The sequence below is a fragment of the Pygocentrus nattereri genome, chromosome 6 (assembly GCF_015220715.1).
Source record: "Pygocentrus nattereri isolate fPygNat1 chromosome 6, fPygNat1.pri, whole genome shotgun sequence".
NCBI lineage: Eukaryota > Metazoa > Chordata > Actinopteri > Characiformes > Serrasalmidae > Pygocentrus > Pygocentrus nattereri.
Window position 1 is genome coordinate 20,824,652 of NC_051216.1, and position 24,181 is coordinate 20,848,832.

A 24,181-nucleotide genomic window follows, 5' to 3' on the forward strand; every position below is an offset into this window, starting at 1 on the left:
GTTTAATCCACCTCATCTATGTCATCAGAAGTAATCCTGATACACTCTCTGAATTTACTTCGTCTTGTTCATTGATACATTATCATTTAGTCATCTGGCTCAATCAGTAAAGTTATAACAACCAGCAATGACAACCAGGCTTACTAAGGGAAATTCAAAATGATACCATTAATTAAGCGAAAACTTAAGTAAGTTAGTAAAAGTACTCAAACATCAGAGGGATAAACATTAGTGTCTCTTTCCTTTGTATAGGTCAGTACTTAGTATTTTATTTTGGTTAGTATTTGCTGCTTATGCCTTTTTGTGGATAAAATGTGAAGTCTGCAAGACATGGTTAGTACAAAGCCACACATTTCAGAATTCATGAGTCAGGTGATATTATTAGCAGTATTTGAGATTAGTGTTTTAAACCTGAGGGGTGTGCATTTAGTGTCCAACATGTTTGTTGGACACTAAGCTGTCTAGTTTGAAAAATTATAATACGGTTGAAATTATTTGTTTATTTCTTTGGTATTTGTTTCTCCGTTTAGCATTCCAAAGCTTTGTCTTTTTGTAAACTCATCATCAGCAAAGACCTTTGGATAGAACAGTTCCTGTTAATATATGGGAAATTTGAAATAAATGATAGCTGGTTTAGTTGAATATGTCGAATTCAGAGCTCAGAGCTTTCCACATTACTTTTGAGGCTAAAAGAGCAAAGATGCCTCATATAGAATCAAACGTGATAATTTAAATTATCAGCTGATGAGAAAAATGCACAATGCAAAATTTGCAATAAGAGTTTTACCATGGAGGCTTGGCAAGTCCAGTCCACACTCCAATCCACAGCTCCATCATGCAACTGCTTTAGCCAGTAATATTAGCCGTTTTCTCCCATTCTTTCCTAATTAAATAATTTTACAGCAGGTTTAAACTTTATAGCAGATCTGTTCATTTAAACAAAGTAATAATCACGTTTTCACATGAGCAGAATCTCTTCCACCCATAGTTGGTACAGCACAGGAGCTGCTCTCTGAATCACCGCCAAGATCACATTTTTTCGTAAATTATTACTTTAAATTACCAAAAATAGTTGTGAATTCTTCTGTCAGAAAGGGGAAATAAGAAATGTGACTGTATCTTTATGAAGTTTACACATCACATTTGAGTGTTTTGACAGATGTAATACCCATTTCCATTGCAGCCAGTGTGACTGAAACAGTGATTAAAATGGAACCATAACTGCTTAGCCAGAGTGACAAATAAAAACTGCTTTAAAATATTTTTTGAAGATGATTCTGAGAACAAGCATTTGAGTACTAATTCGGAAACATCAATAAGTATTTGAAGTTTTGGAAGCTTGTAAAATGCTGTCTGGGCTAGCCCTTCAAATTTCAACTCTTAAAAGAGAAAAAAAAAGGTTTTGAGCACTGCTTAAGTAGATGCATATTGCTTAATTTGCTTTAAAATGAAAATACTCCACTATAAATACCGAGATCATTTTCATTCTGAATTCACCGTGCATTATTACAGATATGAAATGAGTGAGGCACAAAACAAAGGCTTGACACCGAACACTCAAACTCCCTTGTCGCAGTCCTTGTTTAACTCTGCTCATTACCGTTGGGGATGGCAGGCATTTACAACTTACACAGATGCACTTCTGCCATTTATTTTAACAAGGTGAATCATTAGAGTAAATTGCTTTTGACAGAGCCTATTAAAATAATGCTGTCATTTTCTCTGCATGTGAGGCAAAAACCCTGCGTCTCTTCTCATGTCCTCCTGTGGGACACAGGTGCTCCGAGGCTCCCAGTTAACACACGCCGCCTTAATCCACACAGAGACACAAATAAAATGGTAAGAGACCATTCATGAAATGTGACAGTGCAGAGAATCTGAGGAGAGCAGTCTGTACCAGAGCTACACTGAAACCGAGAGGTGATTCTGCCAGCATTACATTAAGAAAGTACTGGTAGTGAAGTTACAGATGGTCTCTGATATGTCCAGTATGTTTTTAATGGCAACACTAAACAGACTAAGGGATCTATAATTTAAATTTTTTGTTAAAACATATAAAAATACAATAAGCTTTACGTGAAATTAAGGGATGCACTGAAATGGGAATACCGATGGGCCGATGCCGATCTTTGATATTTCTTGTATCTACCAATACCAATGCCAACACAGATATATAACCATTTAGAAAATGTATAAAATGTGTCGACATGTACATGGATTAGCATTATGGAAAAAGATAACATTTATTTCTGTAGAGTTACAAATAAAATGAAATAAAAATGTAGCAATTTAGTACAGAAGCCTAGCATTTCTTACTCTTCTGGAATACTATAATACTATGTCTGCAAATATATGCTTGAAATATGGTCAAATCTAATCACCTGTCCTATGCTGTTTTTTAACTAATTATCTGCCAATACCAAACTGATTCTGATAGTGATATCATTGTGCACAAAATCTAAATGTGAAGGACCAAAGAGAATCATATGGCTCACATTCACTTTCATATGATTCAGAATACATTTACTTAAGCTCACCTTTAACTATTATTTCAAGTTTCGCCTGGATAAATAGCAGAGGAGCAGTTTTCAAATATACCCTGGCGAATCATCCATGCGATGAAGCAGGATATACACGTAATCATACCTGCTCCACTCAGTGCCTCTGGGAAAGGCATTTTGCAGAACTAATTACAGTGAGAACTGTCAAAGCTGGCTTAGTTTTCATAATAGATGGGTCAAAATAAAATCCAACCTTTACATTTTAAACCTATATAATATTATTCATACTGTATTTCATTAGATGTGCTCATAATCCACTGCAGTCCAATTTAAGATCTCATGAAATTAAAAGGTGGACACGGTGTAAGTGTCAGCAAAATGGAAAGGGCCTTTAAATTAGCCATTAGTTTTCCACAGTGGAGAGTAATTGCTTTAGTTGGCTGAGAATGCAGGAAATAAAATTACATACAATGTGATAAAAAAAGCTTACATAGTTTATCTTTGCTTATACTAAACAACTGCTTTTACATCCAAATGATATAAAAATTTCTATTCTCGTAGGCTATTCCATACAAACCACAGCAAGACAATAGTATTCCTATAAATTAACACAATATTTAAACACTGGGTGATGTAATATTAGCACTGACTGTACAACTAACATGCCATACTAGTTAAACATGCTCAGTGCCAAAAATGGAACTCATGCCTCTATAAAAACGCTGCCTATGTTAAGGCGGACAATTTTCACACATCAGACAAAACGACAAGGTTTCTGAGTAAAAAACATACGTGAGTGAAATCAGGTCTCAGCTCTCATTCTCAAGAGAAACGGGCCACTTCAAAATAGCCTCAGGCGAAATTACTTCAGAGACAAGGCATCTGGCTAAACTAAGCAGCCACAAAGTCTTGGATGGGAAAGTCTGGCATTCGCAATTCCATTTTTCCAACCACAACATTTATCTTTTTTTAATTTGACAAAGATTAAGCCTCAACTCAGATACCATCACTGTACTTGCTCCTCCGTCTACTTCAGTGCAAATTTATGCAGAATTACCAGACAAAAAGGTAAAGCAAATGAGTTTGATAATAATAATAATAATAATAATAATAATAATAATAATAATCACAATAATAATAATTCTTCATACCATTAACCATTTAGCATGGATATTTTCCACACAATTAACCAAACAAGAAAACTTTTACCAACATAGGTCTAAAGTGAATGTTTACAGAATGAAAATGCCTTAAGGAATGAAATGGAAAATCTAAGAAACTGAGAATAAGAGCATAAGAGAACACACACACACACACACACACACACACACAGGGCTACATTATGGCAGCAGTGGCTGAGGTGTACACATGTGGCATTCTGTCAGGCTCATGAGTAGACTACTGGGGTGATATGGCAGAATACCTGCAAATTACTTATACTGCCATATGGCTTAATACCAAAACCACACCATGTTTTCTAGACAGGATGGAAAGAGTTGGGTTAATCCCAGCCAACCAGAAAAAACGCACCAGGCGCAGATTTACATGCATGTCACCCGAATCCACTGCAAAGGAAAAGCCTGCTGTCCCTCACAGAGCTTATTATTTCACACTCTCCAGGGGAATGGAACCGATTTCCCATAGCCAGGATAAAAAAAAAAGAAAGCAGCCAGGATAAAAAAAAAAAGAAAGCAGCCAGGAGAAAAAAAAAGGATGGGGAATAGTGGGTGTTGGACCCGTCACCTATATCACCTCCAGACAATACAGCAGCAACAGGCTCAATGAGAGCTGTTCTTTTCAACAGATCTCATTTGTAACACCACACCCGGTCCCTTTGTTACTGTTGATTCATGTCATTTGTCAGTCCAAAGCAAGGGCGTGCAAAACATAATACTGGCTATCAGTGGCATGCACAGACTCTGGTAAATGCAGGGCCTGAGGGGTTTCAAAACAGCAGTCTGTGGGGACACTTCTGGAATTGTTCATATCAGAATTTTTGCAGTACATGAAAATACCATTATAGATAAAGTTATTCTTATATTGTGGTTTTTGTATGTAGATCCATGTATATTCAAGTTAATTTAATATATATGTATATTCAAGTTAATTTAATATATATGTATATTCAAGTTAATTTCTCTTGTTGCAAGAACCAAGAACACATCTAATGCCAACAAATATTTAATATGTAGAGTGACAATGTAATACAAGTCTTTATTCAACAAACATTTTACTGTTTCATTCTTAGTGCTACTCAGAAGGCCTGTGCATAAATGCTGCGTGATGACAGCAGTTAACTACCAAAAGGAGTTTTGGCCAAACTTTGGTATAACACTAACCAAAAATGACATGAATCTCAGTCAGTTTTTGATCATTTTTAAAAACTTTTAAAGAAGGTTATCTTGATACTTGTTTCATAGTGTAGACGTTTCTTTATGACATATTGTTGCTGCAAAGCTTATCAAATAAGACTGATGTATCCTGCAGGTTATGACTTTGTAAAATTTAAGCTAAATTTAAGCCGAAAACTAAACCAAGATTCATGACACACTGGGAAGAAGACCAAAAACCAACAACTGAAAGAAGCTGATATTTAACTAAAAACAGTTAACATAAACTCTTTTTTTTTTTTTTAAACTGTTGCTACAATATGTCCCTTGAAACCCAACATGCTTGAGGTTTTTCTCCCTACATCACAATTGTTTTACTATTATTACTATTATTATTTACAATATGTAGACATTTAATCAATTATTATTTTAAATATGCTTATTTGCAAAAATAAAACATCATATTTAGGTCAACCTCAGTTATTAATCTGGCAAAACGCTATGCTCACATTTTGTCTTGTCGATGTAAATAGTTTCTCTTTTCATTCATATGGAATTCATCCATCATGGATAAATGGTTACAAACAGGGTCTTTCCAAAAAAAAAAAAAAAAAAAAAAAAAGAAAACAACAACAAAGACACCCCAGAAAAACTGAAATGAAGGAAATACAGTAGTTATCAAAGCCCAAAAAAAAACGGCCACATTCTCTTCAGACTAAGATTTACTCCTTACAAAACGGTCAATCTGACACTGAGTGGGCTTCTTTCCATCCAGGAAAAGTAAAAGAAGTACAGAGAGTATCTCCACCTAATTTAGGATCTGGAACTTTCAGATACAGCTTGGATGCCTGTAACTCAGTTTATGCCTCATTTGAGCTGATTTCAGAGACGCTAACTCCATCCGTAATGAAACAGAGGACAAACATAAAGAAATTAATGTTGCATTTTCTCCATTCAAAAAACGCATTTGGTGTGCAGGACATTATCAGTAGCATCTGACAATATAAATGTACTCTAGCCTGAAAATATTGCAAGAACATTTTACAATAAATTGTGTTCGGTGTGTAAAGGCCTTTAGACTTCACAGAACAGAAAATGAGTGACTGCTCTGCGCTCAATGTGAGGTGGTAAATAAAGCTTTGAGGCCAGACAAATTAAGTCATCAGTTGGAAGCTAAACATGGAAAATAACATGCCAAATGCATCTAACCTTATTCACAGTATTTGATTACTTCATGAAGAATACCCCATTGCCATGTTGGTAGGCAGCCTGTAACTCTGACTGTGCTGAAGGAGCTTGTGTCCCCAGTGTTACGGTAACTACAACCCTGCAGCTGAATAAAGACCAAGCAAAATACAGCAGAATGACCATGAAAAACATGAAAAGATATGTAGACACTTCAGAAAACAGAGTTCAACCAGTGCATGCCATTTTATAAAAACATAATAAAAGTGGCTACCAAGACTGCCAAAGCTCTTAAATAATAAATTCATAAATACATATAAAGATGAAGCTTATTCCTCGCCAGCTTCTCTTTTGAATTTTTAATGTTTTGATGAACTGTGCTACCTGATGGGCTGAATTATCCTATCAGAAAATGCTACCAGCACTGAAATCTACAGGTAGGATAATCTGATTTGATGAATTTGATTTGATAAATTTCCTTATCAGAAAATGTTACCAGCATTTAAAGAATAATTAAGATATTGTGATCACCTAAAACACCTTATCAAAGAGTTAGTAGCTCGCTCATGTGGTGCAGTGGTAGCGTTGCAGACCGTCGACCATAACAGCAGCGGTTCGAACCTCGGTCCAGGCGCATCTTCAGTGGCGGTGGCCGCTGTGTTTTGCTAAATGTCCTTTGGGATCAATGAAGTATCTCTCTCTCTCTCTCTCTCTCTCTCTCTCTCTCTCGTAACATTAAGCTGTACTGGATTAACATTAAAAACACAAAATGCTTGAAACATTAAATAACTACTCTATAGTAGTGACATGCACATACTTGGTAGGACCACTCGACAACCGAACACTGTTCCATCCTAAATGGTGCTGCAGATACACTGAGGTGCCTTAAATGTACAATGAATTTCAAAAGTTGGCGAATACAAAGCAAACATCAGCTTCCCCAAAAAGTGCATTAATTTACCTCAATAAATGCATCTTTACTCAACATACATCTTACACTGTTGCTTGGAGATGTTTACTGAGCAGCTAACGAGCAGCACAGCGAAGCTATAGTCAGCCTTTAGAGCTGTCAAGCACGTCTCACTAACTGATCAAATGACACATCACTTACTTCCCCTACTACACTAATGAGTGCACTTGTAGTGGTACATGCACTAACTTTTACACACAATTTTGCATGCTAGTATGCGGTTTGGGACGAAGCAGGAAGTCTCATACGTTTAGATTTCACCTTTCACTTGTCACTACAGCAGCACATCAAATACACTGATACACTTTAAAAACGAGAATTAAAAAGTGTTTAAATGTTTTACTGCTTTTGCCAAATTGGTTATGGCTTTGTTATCTCATCATAAACTGCCACTGTGCCACTGAATGAACCGGAAGTTGCTACAAAAATGGTGACAGCACAACTGTGATGTCAGCAGAGTAGTTAGTAAGCCCATTTGTAAATAATTTTGCAAGCAGCATAGTAAGCACCTGGAGCCCATCAAAAGGGCAGTATTTATTTTGAGACAAAGGGGCAGGGGGCTGAGCATATGCTTGTGCATTCCAGTGTGCCAATGGTCACAGCACAATAATAAGAAATGCTGTTTTTCAAAATTTCACAATTTCTACTGTTTATTTGCACATGAGCTGATGCTTTTCTAGATATTGCATAACTGTACACCACTGCACAGGAATTTACCATCACAATCCATTAATATGATTCTCCGTTTTACCACTGGCTGAACAAAACTTGCCAAAATGATCTTGTTGCCTGGGCTCATCAAAAATTGACAACTTGGGGCAACTGTCCATAATTTCAGCTGACTTGGCAGAACATACCGCAGCCCAAATGTAAGAAATAAGGGAATGGAGTTATTTGATTTTGAGCTGCCTGTGAGACATTTTAGCTTCTCCTGAGGGAAATCAGCTGATGCTGAAGATGGTTTTTAGACCCATTTAAACCCTCTGTGGAACCAGGAGATCAGTAAAGAGCGACTCCTTGGCTGCTCATATCTCATTTTCACATCACTGATGTGTAACAGAAAGAACCTGAAATGTTAGTCTCTTTTTGTATTCGCTACAGGTTTTATGGGCAATGAAGCTAAAGGAATGCACTGGTATTTTTATTTCAATTATATTTTCTTGCATTTATAGCATGCTGTTGTTTCTAAAACATGTTTAACATTGACTGTGTACACAGACAAAAGCACAAATTACCTCTTGAGGCTACTATGCAAGTTAACAAATCCAGCTGGTCCACAAATTCAAAGCTTTAAATTTCACTGCGTTTGACCAATCGAGACCAAAAACATTACAGCAATGCATAAAAATTGCACACATAAAAAATGCTGACTAAAATGTGAAATGTGAAGCTTGAGCTGAGCTGATGTATCTGCTTTGAGGTGTGACAGTTTATTATCTATGACTGTTACTCAAGAAAAAAAACATCCAGCTCAACCTTTTTGTGTGATATGAAATTTCTTTATCATTGCACAAGACCAGCTTACATCTCACAAAATATAATATGCAATAATGAAAACGTATTCTGGGTGGCATTTCCCAAAAGCTTTCCAAAGTAATGATTATTGTTAGATGATAAAGTGTTCAAAGTGATAATCACTCTACCATATAAAGATGATTGTTATACGATGCTTTTGGGAAATCACCTGGCAAATTGGAAAAGAGAGAAAAAAGTAGCCCATGATGAGCAACCAATATTTCCATTCCTTCTATTACAACTGGAAATGGAAAACCTTATACAGAGGGTGAACAGCTGCAGCAGTTTTTGTATTACTGAAAAGAAATGCGTAATCATATAGCTGACAGTAATCACCTGTCAACATCCAAGTGAAAGTACTAACCATCAAACGTAGAGCAGGCATCAGACAGACAGAGCTGAGGGCCATATATTGATCATCTGAAAATGACAGACTTCATTTAGATATGGATTTTGTGACCATATTATGATTTAACTGAGTAATCTGCATATCCATCATGCTGCTGCATACTGCGCAAAACTGAAACAAACAGACAGCTAATGAGCCGTACACATCGCTCTCTCTGGCTCATCAAATACCTCGGCTGTCTGCAGGCTCTACTGGAGACTTCATGGCCAAGAAAAAGATATGCACCACAGTATGTCAAACATAAAAGGCCAGTTTAAACCTAATCCCAAATCCAGATTAAGCCTAAACCAGGACTAAAAATAATTTCGTAATTCTCCATTCACAAGGAAATTTAGTCCAAGATTAGGCTTAATCCACAGCACATATCCTAGACCATTAATGCAATGTAAGAAGAAATGTGAAACTTTTTTACAGAGAAAATAAGAAACATTTCATCTAAATGTAGCTTTTCACACAACTGAAGCACAAAATTTCAAATCCTAAAAACCTTCCCTTGATTGCATAGTGGTCTGGAAAAGTGCTGGAGCAAGAATATTGTTATAACATAGTTTAACAACAAGGGGTGGGCAATATGACAACATTTCATTGTTACTGGTGCTACTAAATGGTGCTGCATTTACATTCAGCGCCTCAATCATAATTTAAGGTGTAATGGGAAAATTGGAACAAGCCTTATAAAGCAGTCGAACATTGAGAGACATTTTACAAAAAACAATTCAACTTTTGAGGAAAAGAGTCCTGGCAGAGATGGGAGGAAAGCAGCTATAAATAAATCTTAAAGCAGAGCAGAGTAAGTCTGTGTTTTCATTTATATTTTTAGCCTACACTAGGACATTATCACATACTGAGACATATGGCACATTAAATGTTGTGGCTCCCAAGGTAGTTTGATTTTTGTTGAAAGGACAAAGGTTGTGACTCCAGACCTAACCTATCTTATAATACAGAGGGTGCTGGTTGGATTTCTCACGCATCTGCCACAACCTGTCTGGGCACAGACTGTCTTTTGCATTCCATCAACATTACGCTATAAATTAAAATTCAGAAAATCAATTTTCAATTCAGAATCATCCATGTCCGCATCGCAATGCATCTAAGAATCTATTTTTCCCCCCAATCCAACTGCACACCGCCGCACAGGTATTCATCACCACAATCCATTAATACGATTCTCAGTTTTACCACTGGCTGAACAAAACTTGCCAGAATGATCTTGTTGCCTCGCCAGATAATGTTATTGTGCTGTACATGATCTGTAGCATGTGTTGGTGAACATTTTGCTGTTCAATGATTATTGTACAACCATAGACTCTCACTCAAGCATGTAGATGTTCACTCCTCTGTGCTCTGAACAGCAGTCCAATGTGAATCACACCAATAACCTAATTCTAAAAAGCTCCCCAGGATTATTTTAATCATCATTCTTGCATTTTTCAAACTTGAAAAATAAAATGAAGGTAAACATGACACTCCCAACTTTATTTATTTATTTATTAAGTTTTAAAAATGCATTTCAAGGTTGACATTGACCAAAATGTCTGCTGAACATTTGGTGTGTTTCATCAAATCATATTGTGACATTATCATGATGTATACTGTATCTTTAAGTTGCTTACAGTACTAGCCCAAAAGAAAAAAATCTAGAGGAGCAATGTAACTAGAAATGCCTGTGGGTAAATCATGAAATGCTGTGGTTGATAATTTTGCAAATAATCCAAAAAAAAAAAAAAAAAATCAAGTGAATCTGTATTGAAAATGCTGGAAATTACCCTCAGACAATATCACACTCTGGGAAACAAGCAGCAGAAACAGTGGAAAGCTTAGCTTACTGCAGCCCAAAGCCTTATAGCTGCCCTTTAATAATCCACTGTTCAAAACAATGAAAGTGAAGAAAACATTACTTGTAGGTAGGGCTGGGCGATAAAACTTTAATTATCATGATTTAACTGTTCCTCGATAGAGTGATAAGAAAGGTTCGATAAATGTTATATATAATACACCATTCTCACACTTCCACGTTCAGTGAAAGCCCTGGTGGCATTTTCTACTGCAAGGAGCACGACACTACTCTACTGTCGCCAGGAGAGGGCGCATTTCTGAGTTTTTCGACATTTCGATTAGAGAGGGAGGGGGCGATGAGTAAAAAAAGGTCACCAAATTTACTTTAGCAACATCTGAAACGTGGAGTTATACATTCCCTGTTTGACTGGTGTGACTGGCGATCTGTTTTCCCAGTGATCAAGTGCAAGTGATGAGAAGTCCCGTAGCTGTGCTGACCTACAGTGAACTTACCTCTTTCCATACATCCTTACAAGCTTTAGCAGTGGGTAAATCACAATCCTCACAACTACAGCGCCATCAAAAAAGTAAATATTAGTACATTCCCAAGCAACGAAAGTAAAAGAATAAAGGGAGTTCATGTCAGTTACAGCCCTGATATAAATGATAGTAAACTGAGGATGCTGTGAGGCATTGGAGAGTGGGAGAATGCTATCTTAACAGGCTAGCTGTTTTTAGCAGCTGGCTAACTTGAAGCAGCGCTTCGTCACTCGCACAACACACCAAATTGATGATACTGTAGGTCAAACATGACACAAAACCACCACGTTTAGTTTAAACGTACCTAAAAGAAGGACTCTGTTTGACTGATGTTAGATATACTTCAGTTCACCCCTCAAAACTACTGTAGAGAAACGCAGATGTCTGCTAGCTGGTGTTTGAATACTGTGCTCTGACTATGCGGCGGGACTGATGCCAGCAAGGCCGTGTGATTCATCACTGACATACTGAGCCAGCTAATATTTGCTGTTTGTACCAAGTTGAGAGACCAAACAGTTTAGCACTGTTTGTGACCACTTGTTTAGCATTTGTAACGGGATAGCCATGCATTCGTCACCAGACAGCTAAAAATAATCTGTTTTCTTTCTTAAATTTTTAAGAATCGTGATATGTATTGATATCGACCGATATGAATTTTATTTATCGTGATAACATTTTTGGCCATATCGCCCAGCTCTACTTGTAGGTATTACTTAATATTATTTAGCAAGCTGTTTAAGTTTAAATTATCTCTAGTTATCCTTCAATTCTTTTTCCCTTTGCCTTATTACCATACTTATTGTCACTACATTAAATAGAATAGGCGTTCATTTTACTGCAGTCATCTTCAGCATATCAGCCTAAATTACCATACTAGAGTGGGCTGTGCATGTTCTACTCATTCCCATTCTATGTGAAGTGCATATGTGCTGCATTAATTATACAGTACTTAAAATATATACACGCTCACTACCATAAATAAATATTCCTAAGGCCACACTCTGAAGATCATCTACAAACAAACAGCAGCAAATGCAGACTTCCACAGCTCATTCCTCTAAACTGCTCCATCTCTTTGGACATGCCGACATTAGGGGGTGGTAGCACAGCCTCCATCTTTACCACTAGAGTCTAATCCCCTATTGAACAACAGCAAGCAGTGAGAAGAAAAAATAGGGGTGTATTCTCTATAATTTCATTTAATTGCTAATTTCTGCTTTAGAAATCTTGTGTTAAAGTAGTAGAAGAAAAGGAATAAGATCAACAACAAAAAGACGAATGAGGTAGGACGGAAGGTTTTAAGTAAAATTCTAGAGCCAAGGAACATTTCCCAGGCCTGTTTCAGCTATCTGAGTTATTGCCTTTATTCTAAGAGCACTCTGGCTCTCCCCACTAATAAATTGCAGTGCTCAATATCAGAGCAGAAAAGTGTCAGTTATGAAGACTGAACCTGGCACAGAATTTGTTTTCCATCTCTTAAGCAGGCTGCCTCCTGCATCTCCAAGAACATTGATTGCGCCTTCCTCCTGTGATGAGATATTGGAGCACTGGAAACAACCAATAAGTGAATAAAATAAAAGCAGAGCTCTAGAGCCAGGCAACGTTCTGCATGGATCGCTTTTAGGGTCATCTCATTTGAATCTCTCCTGCTGGTGTGTGTGCAGCACAGTGCTAGAATGCTATTCTGAGCAACCCTTAATCAATGACAATAAAATGTCTGTATTGTTTTACTGACTATATTTATAGTGACTGCCTAGGAGCACCCATAAAGCTGAACGTGGTTCATTGATTTGTTGACCACAGCATCAGACAAAAACATATAAAGCCATCCTTTCAAATAATAAGGCAATAACAGGGCCACTATATGCCAATGGGCTATGGTACACCAAGCTTTCCATATATAGTCCCTAATTGTGCCAACCATTGTGTGCAAAAGACGCATGTCAGAGCTAACAATCTATTTAGCTCATATTGATAACATTAACAGAAATTAAACTATAAATAATTGATTAACAAGCATTTTTCAAGCGATCTAAACACTTAATGCATGCATTCATTTAACCATTACTGCTTAGCAAAACACAACATTTACTTTACTACCCACAAGACACCACTAGAGGGTCACCCCTGAGGATACTACTTGGGTCTGTAATGAGCAAAGTGAAAGGACTATAGAACTAGGGGGTTGTCAGGTACTTCAATAACTCCCCTAAGTGTTTTATCAGCAAGGCTGATACAAGTATCTTTAGCATCCTGACTAAAACATCATGTCAGAAAGCAGCTCACCAAGCATATGATGTTAAGAGCATTTATATTCATTAAAGCACCCTACATGTTAATGTCATTCAAATCAACTCCAATTTATATGGAAACACAGCGTTTTGAAGGGACTCCAGAGGGAGCAGTTAATTGAATCATGAATTAAAAATGAATGCTGTACTTTAAAACATCACATAATAATTACTGAATCATTTAAGAGCATGGCATGTTTCTGAATTTTTGTTGGAGCTGCTGCCATAGCAACTCTGCCTCTGACCCTCCTTCAGTTTCCATCTTTGATAGAATATATAACTATGCTTGATAAGTGTGATTTCTCTAACCCTCGGCTGCTTGTCCTTGAGTCTATATACTGCTAACTTCCTTCTTCTCTTGGCAAGCGTCACTTTCATTTGACTCGAGAGCAATGTCAATAGCATCAAACCACTTCCGAATGCATTCTACCAGAGCCACTTCCAAATTCAGAAGTCACAAGGACACTGTAAAAGGAAACACACATGTTGCAGTGTATAACAGGAAACTTAAACATATGGCACAAAAACAGTTATGAATAGAAGAGTTCAAACCCAAGCCCATATTTGACTTTTGGGATGTATCGATAAGAGAATTCCAAGCCATACACATATCTCTAGGCACATATCTGTCACTGCTGATGGATAAAACATAATGGACATTTTACAAAATGTAAAAACTGGAACTAGCTTGGAAGTGCACTGACAGCCACCAAAATATTTTATTCCTTTTTAAACAGATTTTCTAAATATTGTATATTGTTATTCATATGCAAGTCATTCATATCATACGTGTAATGCGAGATATCAGCTGCTTGTGTTTCACCATTTCCAAATCTGAGTCTGGATATCCATGCTACCCCTCCAAGCCCTTGTCCCCCAACTGTCATTCCCAGCTTTATTTCACATCTGGGGAAAAACACTGCTTTGATTTGAATTTTTAGTTAAATATAAACATCTGTCTGATGCCACTACATTTTTTGTCAGCTCAAAGAAATATGATTCCAATATCATTCACTTTATGGACTCTGAGCATCGTACTTGAATTTCACAGATGAAGATTCAAGACCAGTTTTTTATTGCTTATGTATTAGGTTATGTCAACACCAGTTTCATTCAGCAAGTTTAAAAGCTCTACATGTTGCAAATGAGAAAAGTAAATTATTTGCAACTGTGGTTTGTTTAAATAAAAATTTAACACAGTTTCTGCTTTCTGCAAATTGTACAGTCAAACTCACAAACCCAAGCAATGAACCCAGCTAGAGTGAAATTGTTCACAGACATGGCAAATTTGCCTGGACGGAATTTTACCCATGTTCATTTTTCAGGTATTGACCCATGGAATTTCAGTAGCTAATGGAAGTGGAAAGATGGAAAGATGCTTATATTATAATAAACTACAGAAATAAATGTCATCTGCATATATGTTAGCCTATAAGCAGTTCATCCATCTTTATACATAAATTCATAAATTATAAATTCAAACAGTGGATTTCTGAATACATTCTTACTCACACTGTATTTACACAACCACACACACAGAACACCTAGCAGAATCACTCTGTCACAGAGAAACACATGAGAAAATAGGCTTAGATAGCCATCGTATGAAAAGGGATTTACCAATTTGATAAAATCAGATTGAAGACCCCAGGAGCCCTGTACCACTGCAAGAGCAAGGATAATACAATTTGATCATTTGATCTACTTTCTGTGATTACAAAACAATAACTACAAACAATGCTGTTATGATGGGATTAGGAAATTGGCAATTCAACATCATTTAACTCATATTTTGTTTGAACACAATTTCATCTTGGAAGTACAGATGATATTTCAAAGGCAACAGGCCAGAATATTTTTCAACCGTTCACATCAGTTAAAGAACAAATAAGTCACTTGTCACACTTAATGTGTTCAGTCACTAAATCACTGACACCAGAAAGCCTTTTGTGTGCTGGGCTGCTTCCACCTGCAGCAATACTGAGCTGGAATATCACTTCTTATCAGAGGCAAAATTACTCCCCTATTGCCACAGCATACTGCGGTGACACAATGCGCTGTCTGGGGCGCCGCAGTGGCCTGCTCTTTGTTCTAGCCCCTCTAAGGGATGTTTTTTAAATAAACTTCCTCCACTCTCCTCACCAGAGGGAGAAAAGCTCTATGGAGTAGATGCCTCACAGTTATGATATTTAACAGCACACCCACACAGACATGCAGGATGCACGTCTCAGCTCGACACTGTTGAGACTGAGCTCGGCAGGCCTCTTCTCTGTGGATTCGTCTCACTGGCTTTAACGCAGGGGTATTCACTGTATGGTCTGCACTAGTCTGACATGGTCGGTTGCATTTGGGTGCTTTCAAGACACATGCATGCAGCTCTAGCAGCAGGTAATATGACAGGCATATAGAAGGCTAGCTCTGACTGAATTGATGGCTGCAACAAGAGAGTGGGGAGGAAAGCAGCAGCTAAGTACATGAAAGGCTTCTGTATAAGAATTTGAGCTATGGTACATTAGATTAGGCAGATAACAAATTAAGATTTTATTGTTATTGTGATAAACTGCATTACAATAGGGGTGAGCACCGTGGCAAAAACACAGCATCATGATTGAGACATTTTCACAACACATGAAAAGTGTTAATGCTGTTTGGTAAATTGACCAGCTGATAAACCAGCAATGCCACATTCAGAAAATAATGTAAAACTATGAATATAATGATTTTATTCAACACATACTGTGCTGCTCTAAAGCCATTTAAACAGGCCTAATTATTCTCTCTTTGTAATGAAACATGCAGCTGGTCAGTGCTTAAGAACTGATGATATCCACACTATGCTCAGAGAAGCACGCTGTGTGTAATGTAATGTGACAATAAGTATCCCTACATTACAATACACATTTCTCAGCATATCACAGATATTGTCAGTAGTGTCGCTAAAGAGCACAACTGCTTGTTCCATTACAAAGAGCATAATTAGTAATGATGATATCAGAATCATATCCATGTTGGCAGACCTATATTTGAAACTGATGTTTAGATATATTTATTGCATATTACTCATTGTCCTGCAACTCTACAAATAAATGTTATTTGTCTCTAATGCTAATCCAGGCAGATTTTCTTCCAACTTCCATATTTTATAAATGTGTATGTATCAGTACCAGTAAATTTAGAAATAGCACATATCAACAGCGGTCCACAATTTTCCAAATGGTGCATCTCTAAATACTAATCCTTAACTCGATTTAGTGCAGCACAGAATGTGAAATGATAAACACATTATTTAACACTTTTTTTTTAAATATAGCACTATTATTTGAAAGGGCCTGTTTAATCCTTGCAATAACATGCATTTTTGGTGACTGCATCACATTCAGATTTCTCCTGATGAAAAACCAAGTGTAAACACACTCGGGACACATTGTGAGCAGATTACAATCAGATCACTCAAACCACATCCAGAGGTAGTCAGAGACAGATCTTGGCCACATTTAACACAAGTGTAAGCGGAATGTATTTTCGTTATCTGTACACAGTTATGTGAGCAAAAACACATCTGACAAGCACTGATAAGCAAATAAGATTACAAACAAGAAAATGAGAGATGGAGGATATATAAGGTTAGAGCTAGCCCCAAACTGAGAGCCTTCTGACACTCTGGACCAATGAAAGCATCCATGTCAAGCTTGTCCACTCGTATTGTAACGGGGAAGAAAGTAAACAAAAGCAAAATAGAAACGGTGTGCTTTTTATGCAGGATAAGTACAATCAGATCTGTAACACTAGAGACACATTTTATTGAAAAGTGTAAATGGAAGCTAGCCACAGTATATCCAGCTGTGATAAGGACAAAAAAAAATACATAGATCCAAGGTGTAAACATGCTCAAAATTGAGACCCTATTACAGAGGGACAATTTAAACTAGGGCTGTACAATAAATTGTACTTTTATTGTTCTCATGATAAGCACATTGTTAAGAGCAGCAATGACAGAATTGATCAAGTTACCTCATACACACAACACCAGTAAAGCATTATTATGTTGCAGCACAAACTTTTAGAAGCCTAATGGGTGCTAATCTGAGGCTGGATCAAACACCGCTTTCCTACATGAAGGATGAGTAACTTAACCATTAGGCTAAACAGTCAATCGCAAAACACACACAGCTCAAATACTACTCCATTCACTGCACTACAAGCCTGTAAAACACATCAAACATTAGGATTGTTCTCACACTCAATATTGTTTTAACTGTGTGAAGCAGTAATGGCCTCTGTCATAGCAAACATCTTTAATAACTAAACAAAAACAAGTGACCAATTTATTCACTTTTGTGCATCTATGTAAAAAAAGTATATACATTTGTTTTTGTAGCCTTTTACAGCTGTTGCTGTAATACTGACTGTTTCTCACAAAAAATGTGCTTGCAGTTCTAATGTAAGTAGTTACTAGTATTTCAAGTCTGTACTTGCACCACATCCAGTCAGAGGCATGTTATTTTGAAAAATAATTTATTGCTTCTATTATTGTCAGTGATATCAGACAGCTTTTTGAACATGACATTTTATATGAAAATCATATAGCCTTAGTTTAAACATGTCACTGCAGATTTTATCGCCAGAAAAGAAAGAACAGTTGAACTACATATTGTGCTAATGTGCACTAATGAAAGGGGGACTGAATATAGGGTGAAATTATTTGAATCACATTAATTTTCATTCACAGATATACACCTATCATTAAATAGCCTGTACTTTCTCCACAATAATCTACAGTTCTGATTATTCTCAGCTGATTATTTTCCATGTTCCAGTTTAGAGGCACTGTTGTTGAGCCATTCTTCAACAAATTTATCCCAAGTTGCTGCAATATTCCTCGGACCACCTGATGGTGCATTCAATGGTACCCAGCAGTCTTGTTGAGGTGGTGCTCAGCAAGGCACAAGTGCAGGGGGTTACCAGTTCAAATCCCAGCTGTGAAATTTTATTGATGTGCCCTTCAGCGAGCTAGGCACTTAATCTGAATTGCTCCACTGAATATCCATTTACATAAATGGGCAAAAATGTAATCCTTTGCCTTGGATAAGAGCTTTACTTAGTGAAAGCAGCAATAGAAAAGAAAAAAATAAATAAAAATCACACGCACACACACACACACACACACACACACACACACACACAAAAACACGATAGTTTGAGTGTGGTGCACACATAGTAACAAGGCTTTCTCACATTCAGGCATATAGTACAGTTCTGTATAGTCAGGATAGCGAAAGCTAGAGTAGCTTAGGCCAGTTGAATTGGCAAGATGCAATTACGGTACACCAGCTACCATTCTCTGATTCACTTGACCAGGAACCACACAACACTAATTCCACAATGGCCATACCACTGGGCTCAGACAACCAGCAAAGCCTTTCAATAAAACCCAATTATAAGCCTTGCTCCAGAAAGGCACTTTAAAATACACCTTTCCACCCAAAAGGGAACACAGAAAAGAGTGCTCTGAGGCTTAATAGAACTCACCAGAGCCTTCGGAAGACTCGCTTCATGTTATAAAATAAATAAACAACAATATTGTCTTCGAATCCAAACTTATTACTTGTCCTTTTCCGGGAAATGAAGTTCAATATCCCAAACCTCCTTGAATGACAGCAATATCCAGTCAATGTGGAGTTACCGGTGTACCCCCCACCACCCGCCACAGGCAACAGTTGAGGTACGGAGCTGGAGCAGTGACAGCCAAGGAGCCTTCTGTTCTATTTGCACATCATTAGGGCCAAGTTTTAGAAGTCAGAAAGATGATCATTATCTCCTGCCCTTTGTTTTACACCCTCTCTTACTGCTGCACAAGTTCCCCCATGAGAATACCTTTTAGAAAAAGAGACAGTAATATCCTCCAGGACTGCCTAACACTGCACAAATTAAGGATGGCTGGAAATCTAACAGTAATGAGCAGATTTAACCCACTGAAGAAAGAGTTTAAAACACAAGAGCCCATAACAAGGACAAAGTGGCCCGAGTGTTTGACTCTTAAGTATAATGTCCTGAAAGTAGCCACATCGATTCTCTCCTGCTCCGACACCTACAGATTTGAAATGTCAGGATGGTAGTGTGACTGCTCAAACGATCTCGCTTACTGAGAACTGGAGAACAGCAGCAGCAGCTTCACTTGGCAGCATGGCAAGATCAAATACCGAAAACCATTCCTTGCTCATGCTCGGAATTAATTTCACACGTCAATATTGCCAGCATGCTCTTATTGGCCTCATGGTGTGGCGTAATGTCGCTGCATGTCAATGCAGAAGAATCAATTAGCCCTGGCTTTTATTGAAGCTTTTCCAAGATTCAATCAATACGTCAATGTCAAGACGACGGGCACAGAACAGTAATTAAAAAGTAAGTGCCATCCTCTCCCACCTGTAAGTGTATGCATGTGTGTGAGTTCACGTCTCTGCATATCTAGATAGAATTACATTATTATACAGCCCTCAAGTGACAATGACGGAAATTAGCCACAGAATGAGTAGAATTGTATGTCATCTTTAAAGTGGCAATATTGTACATTAAATCTAGTACTTTATTTTTTTTCCTAGGATCCATTTTTAAAGTATGTGTGGTCTGCATCAAAAACAGTAATAAATCATTTTTACATTTCCAATCACCCTCTCTTTAACCATTTAAACTGGTGTCTCAAACCACTAGCAAGGCGTCTATTTGAAAAATAAAAATGAAGGGGAAAAAAATGCCCCCCCCCCCCCCCCCCCCACTCCACCCCGGTATAAATGAATCTACAACATATACACTCATTTGAGTTGATGTTTACTAGTAACTGTTTTGTCATCAGAACCACCACTACTCCTAATTGTTGCTATTATTATTATTATTATTATTATTATTATTATTATTATCATCATCATCATCATCAGTAGTAGTACAAATGCATAGAGTTTAACAGATATTTCAGTGTTCCATTAAATCAAGTAAACTGACATTTAACAGTAGAATCATAGAAAGCGTTTAATGTCACGGCATCAGCATTCCTGTTAAACACAAATAAAGTTACTGTGAGTGACGTGTAGTCAAAGGAGTGCATATTAACCGCCTTCTCAATGTAGTTTGATAATTTCATTAATTTCTTAGTTCTGACATGCTGCATCTGCTGCTATGTAATGAATGAATCCCCATAGGCAGATTTATAACCATTGGTCTAAATTAGTATAATAGCTGATATAGTTATAGCTAAATTGCAACTTGCTCGCTTAGTGTGCACCGTTCATGCTGTATCAGATTTTCGTTTAAATGGTTTTTCTTGCATTCAGCACTCTTTCTTTTAACATTGTAGCATCAGCCTGAGATAATTTAATATGGCTTATGTTGGGTAACCAGTCACAGGGTCTGGTGGGTGAAGCGAAGCTATATGCATCATATGTATGTATATATGTATTTATGAATGTATGAATGCTAACCAGATTTAAATGATAATCGCAATGTTGTAACAGGCCCTATGAATCAAGCTACTGCAACCCGGTAGTTCAAGAACTCTGCCTCAGAATTACTTACTCACAGCTTCACATTTATTTTTAAAAAATGAGGACAAGTTTTCCATGATGGACCCCTCAGAACAAAGCAGTCTCAGGAGGACAACTATATGCTAAATATCAAGGATACAGCTCTGCTATCCAGGACAGAGAAGTACCGCAGAACACTTGGGAACTTCTAAACAAACAAAAAGAAAAATAAAAAACCCCTGTGGGAGCAGGTTTACAAAAACCCATTGAAAATGCAAGTCTGTCCTCACCACGAAAATGCATTTCAAATGCCTAGGTCACAAAAGCAAATTTCAATGCATCAGCACAATTCGTAATGGATTTCAAATAAGTCCTTGCAAAAAGCATGAGCAAGACCCTGGTCCTCACAACCACAAAAAAGACTTACAGCTTTGTGATTTGCCTGAGAAAAGAGAAAAAAAAAACAACTTGAAAGCATTCTGCCTCAACCATTTATTACACTTTTCTTTGACACCCGCACAAAGAGACCTTTAGGGTAACTCGGGAGAGGGGACGAGAGGAGACATGTGGTCTTTCAATGCTCAATCCTCACTGTCCCTCCACGACCAGAGCTCAGATATGTGATGCTGTGAAAAAAGCTGGGGGTTGAGCGACAGCAGCTGCTGCCCAGCTGAAAGTGTAATTGAAACCAACATGTGGCAGGATCAGAGAGGGATGGATTAGCATTTTTTTCTTGCCAGATGACAAGCTGCAATGTTTTTTTTTAAAGAATGAGACAGAGAAAGAGGGATAAAACCAAAAATTTAGAGACTGTGTTAAATGACTATGAATGCATCACTGTATTCCACAGTTAATGAAAACCTTAGGCAAAAGTGAAGATATACTTATCACTTCTGAGCAGTATTTACCACATAAGATTATGTTCGTTGTTCTAAATAAGGTCAAAAGCACTGGTCACTGTCCTGCTTCAGTTACGCATGCCTGTCCGGCAGCTTTTCTTACTGGCAAACTGAATTTGACAGATCAAAAGGGCTAAATGTTGGATCAACCATCATACACAAAAACACACATTCGCGTTTGGGAAAATCAATACAATCGATTTCCCAACGCATTCTTAAAACAAATGAACAGGCATTTAAAGGGATTTCTGCAGCACGGAGACTAAAATGACAACTGCTCATTCCAACTAATCGAGAGACAAGGCGTTTATATGACTTTTGAAGAGAACGGCTCAACAAAGCCCGTCTAACGCTACAGGACCACGCTATTGTGAAGAGGGACTGTAGAAATGAACTCGGGCCACTTCTAGCTGTGCGATCACTCCAGCGCTATCCAGGTGAAAGTGGCTGTCCGTGTCGTGGTGAGAATGAGCTAACAGTGTGAAATGAGCTGCAGCTGTGACTCGGGCTGATGGAGTGTTAGTGGAAGGCGAGAGAGAAGCGAACATCTTCAAAGTCTCATTCTCGGCGCTCCAGTACAATATCATGCATGAGTGCGCGCCTCAGCTGCGGCTTATGCCCCTCTATTCGGACAGAAAATAGCTGGGCTTACCTCACCTTGGGTCGCAGCAAACAAACAGATGCGGGAGGAGGCTGGAAAAGAATTATGTGAGGCTTGGACGCGAGGACATGAGCGCGCGGGCGGGAGTTTGATTAAAGCTCGCTCACTGATGCAAGTAATGAACGCGCGTTTAACGGCTCTCCACGACCCGGACCCGGACGCGAGCGTGAGCGCACGGACGATGTGAATGAACTGAAGGGGACAGTCAAGAGACGTGCAGTCCGAGGTCCAGCGCGCCCAGGTCCGCCGTACTGTAAACTGTGTAAAGTCCTGAAAGCATGAGAGGGACGCTTTCAATTTCAACACAGCCGAGTTTCATCGCCAACAAAAAGAGAGGCAGGGCAGAGAGAGAGAGAGAGAGAGAGAGAGAGAGAGAGATTGCCTCTCAGGAGCTCACAGGTCCAAGCCCATCCTATACAGGCGGGCTGTGTAAACACTCACAGGCGCTTAAGTACACCGCAGCGACTCGGCCACCAGAAACACAGAAACGTAGTTTTAGTTACCAAAGCCGCACAAAAGAGGGAGAAAAAAGAGAAATAATTCGCTCACCAGACTGCCCAGCAGCATCACCACATCCCGCCGGCTGCTCTGCTGCTGCTGCTCTGGTGTGTGTGTGTGGTGATGCGAGTCTGAGTCTGTGTGTGTGTGTGTGTGTGTGTGTGTGTGTGTGTTTGCGTTCAGCGTGTCGGCTCGGAGCACAACAGTCCGCTGGAGGAATCCTGATGGCACGGGCTAAGCCAATCACAGCCCTCCTTAACCTTATTCCAGCCAATCCGGTGCCGCGGAACATGGCTACTTTGCATAGCAAGGTAGATTGACGTTGTGAAGAAATTCGTAGAAACTTATAGGAACCGATTCCTGTCACAAGTGTGAGACAGTCACCACGAAACGTTAGAAAAAGTTAGAAATACTCGTGTGAGACGGATGTACGAATAGAAAGAAAGAAACGGACTACGTCTGAAGGACGAAGGAACGAGTCACTCTATTAAATCACGGCTAGATACGAACCTGTAGCTGCGCTAATTGCTGTGCCATTCAGAAGCGGCGAAAACTCCCATTCGTTCATTCACTGCCTCGCTGTGCCTGCAGGTGTGCACTCGATACTCAGGCCGAGCGGAGAGTGCTCCAGAGGTCTGCAGGGTTAACGCCAGACTAATCTAATTAGGAAAGATGGACTAATCTATAACACTGTGCAGTCTAATGCTAGCAAGGTTGCTCCCTTCATTCAGCTGACGGCTACGTAAAAGGAGGGAAGGAAGACAGGCTAGTTGTGGTCAGGTGTTCACAGACAAGCTTAATATAAATTGTGCAGAGGACGTTTCAAGAATAAGCTGCCTGATTGTGCTTAGGTAGTTGGAGCTCATCCACCTGCGAGTGGAATTAATGCTCTTAGTCACCTTCTTTATTCATCCGAAGTACATGGGACAAGTGGATTATGTGTGGTGCCTTAAAGGAACATGCGTTGGTATTTCCTTGGATAATTCTGCACAGCTGTTGAAACTCTACAGGGGAAATTGTATTTTTAAAACTACTTTTATGAATCTTTAAGCTGATTCTCTTCTCTTTCCTTACTACCCATTATTGGTC

General features: G+C 38.4%; 1 protein-coding gene across 6 annotated transcripts in view; it reads right to left on the reverse strand.

The window, feature by feature from the left end:
* Positions 1-23,622, reverse strand: part of b3galt1b (UDP-Gal:betaGlcNAc beta 1,3-galactosyltransferase, polypeptide 1b) — a 110,295-nt gene extending 86,673 nt beyond the window's left edge. For 2 of the 6 annotated variants that reach the window (XM_037539327.1, XM_037539325.1), the window contains exon 1: positions 22,591-22,916. The gene's annotated coding sequence lies outside the window, so the exon portion shown is untranslated. Of the gene's footprint in view, positions 1-22,585; positions 22,917-23,143; positions 23,273-23,602 lie in introns of those variants that run through there. The other 4 variants (XM_017692175.2, XM_037539326.1, XM_017692174.2 and 1 more) reach the window with 3 other exon arrangements.
* Between the last annotated feature and the right edge of the window lie 559 nt (positions 23,623-24,181).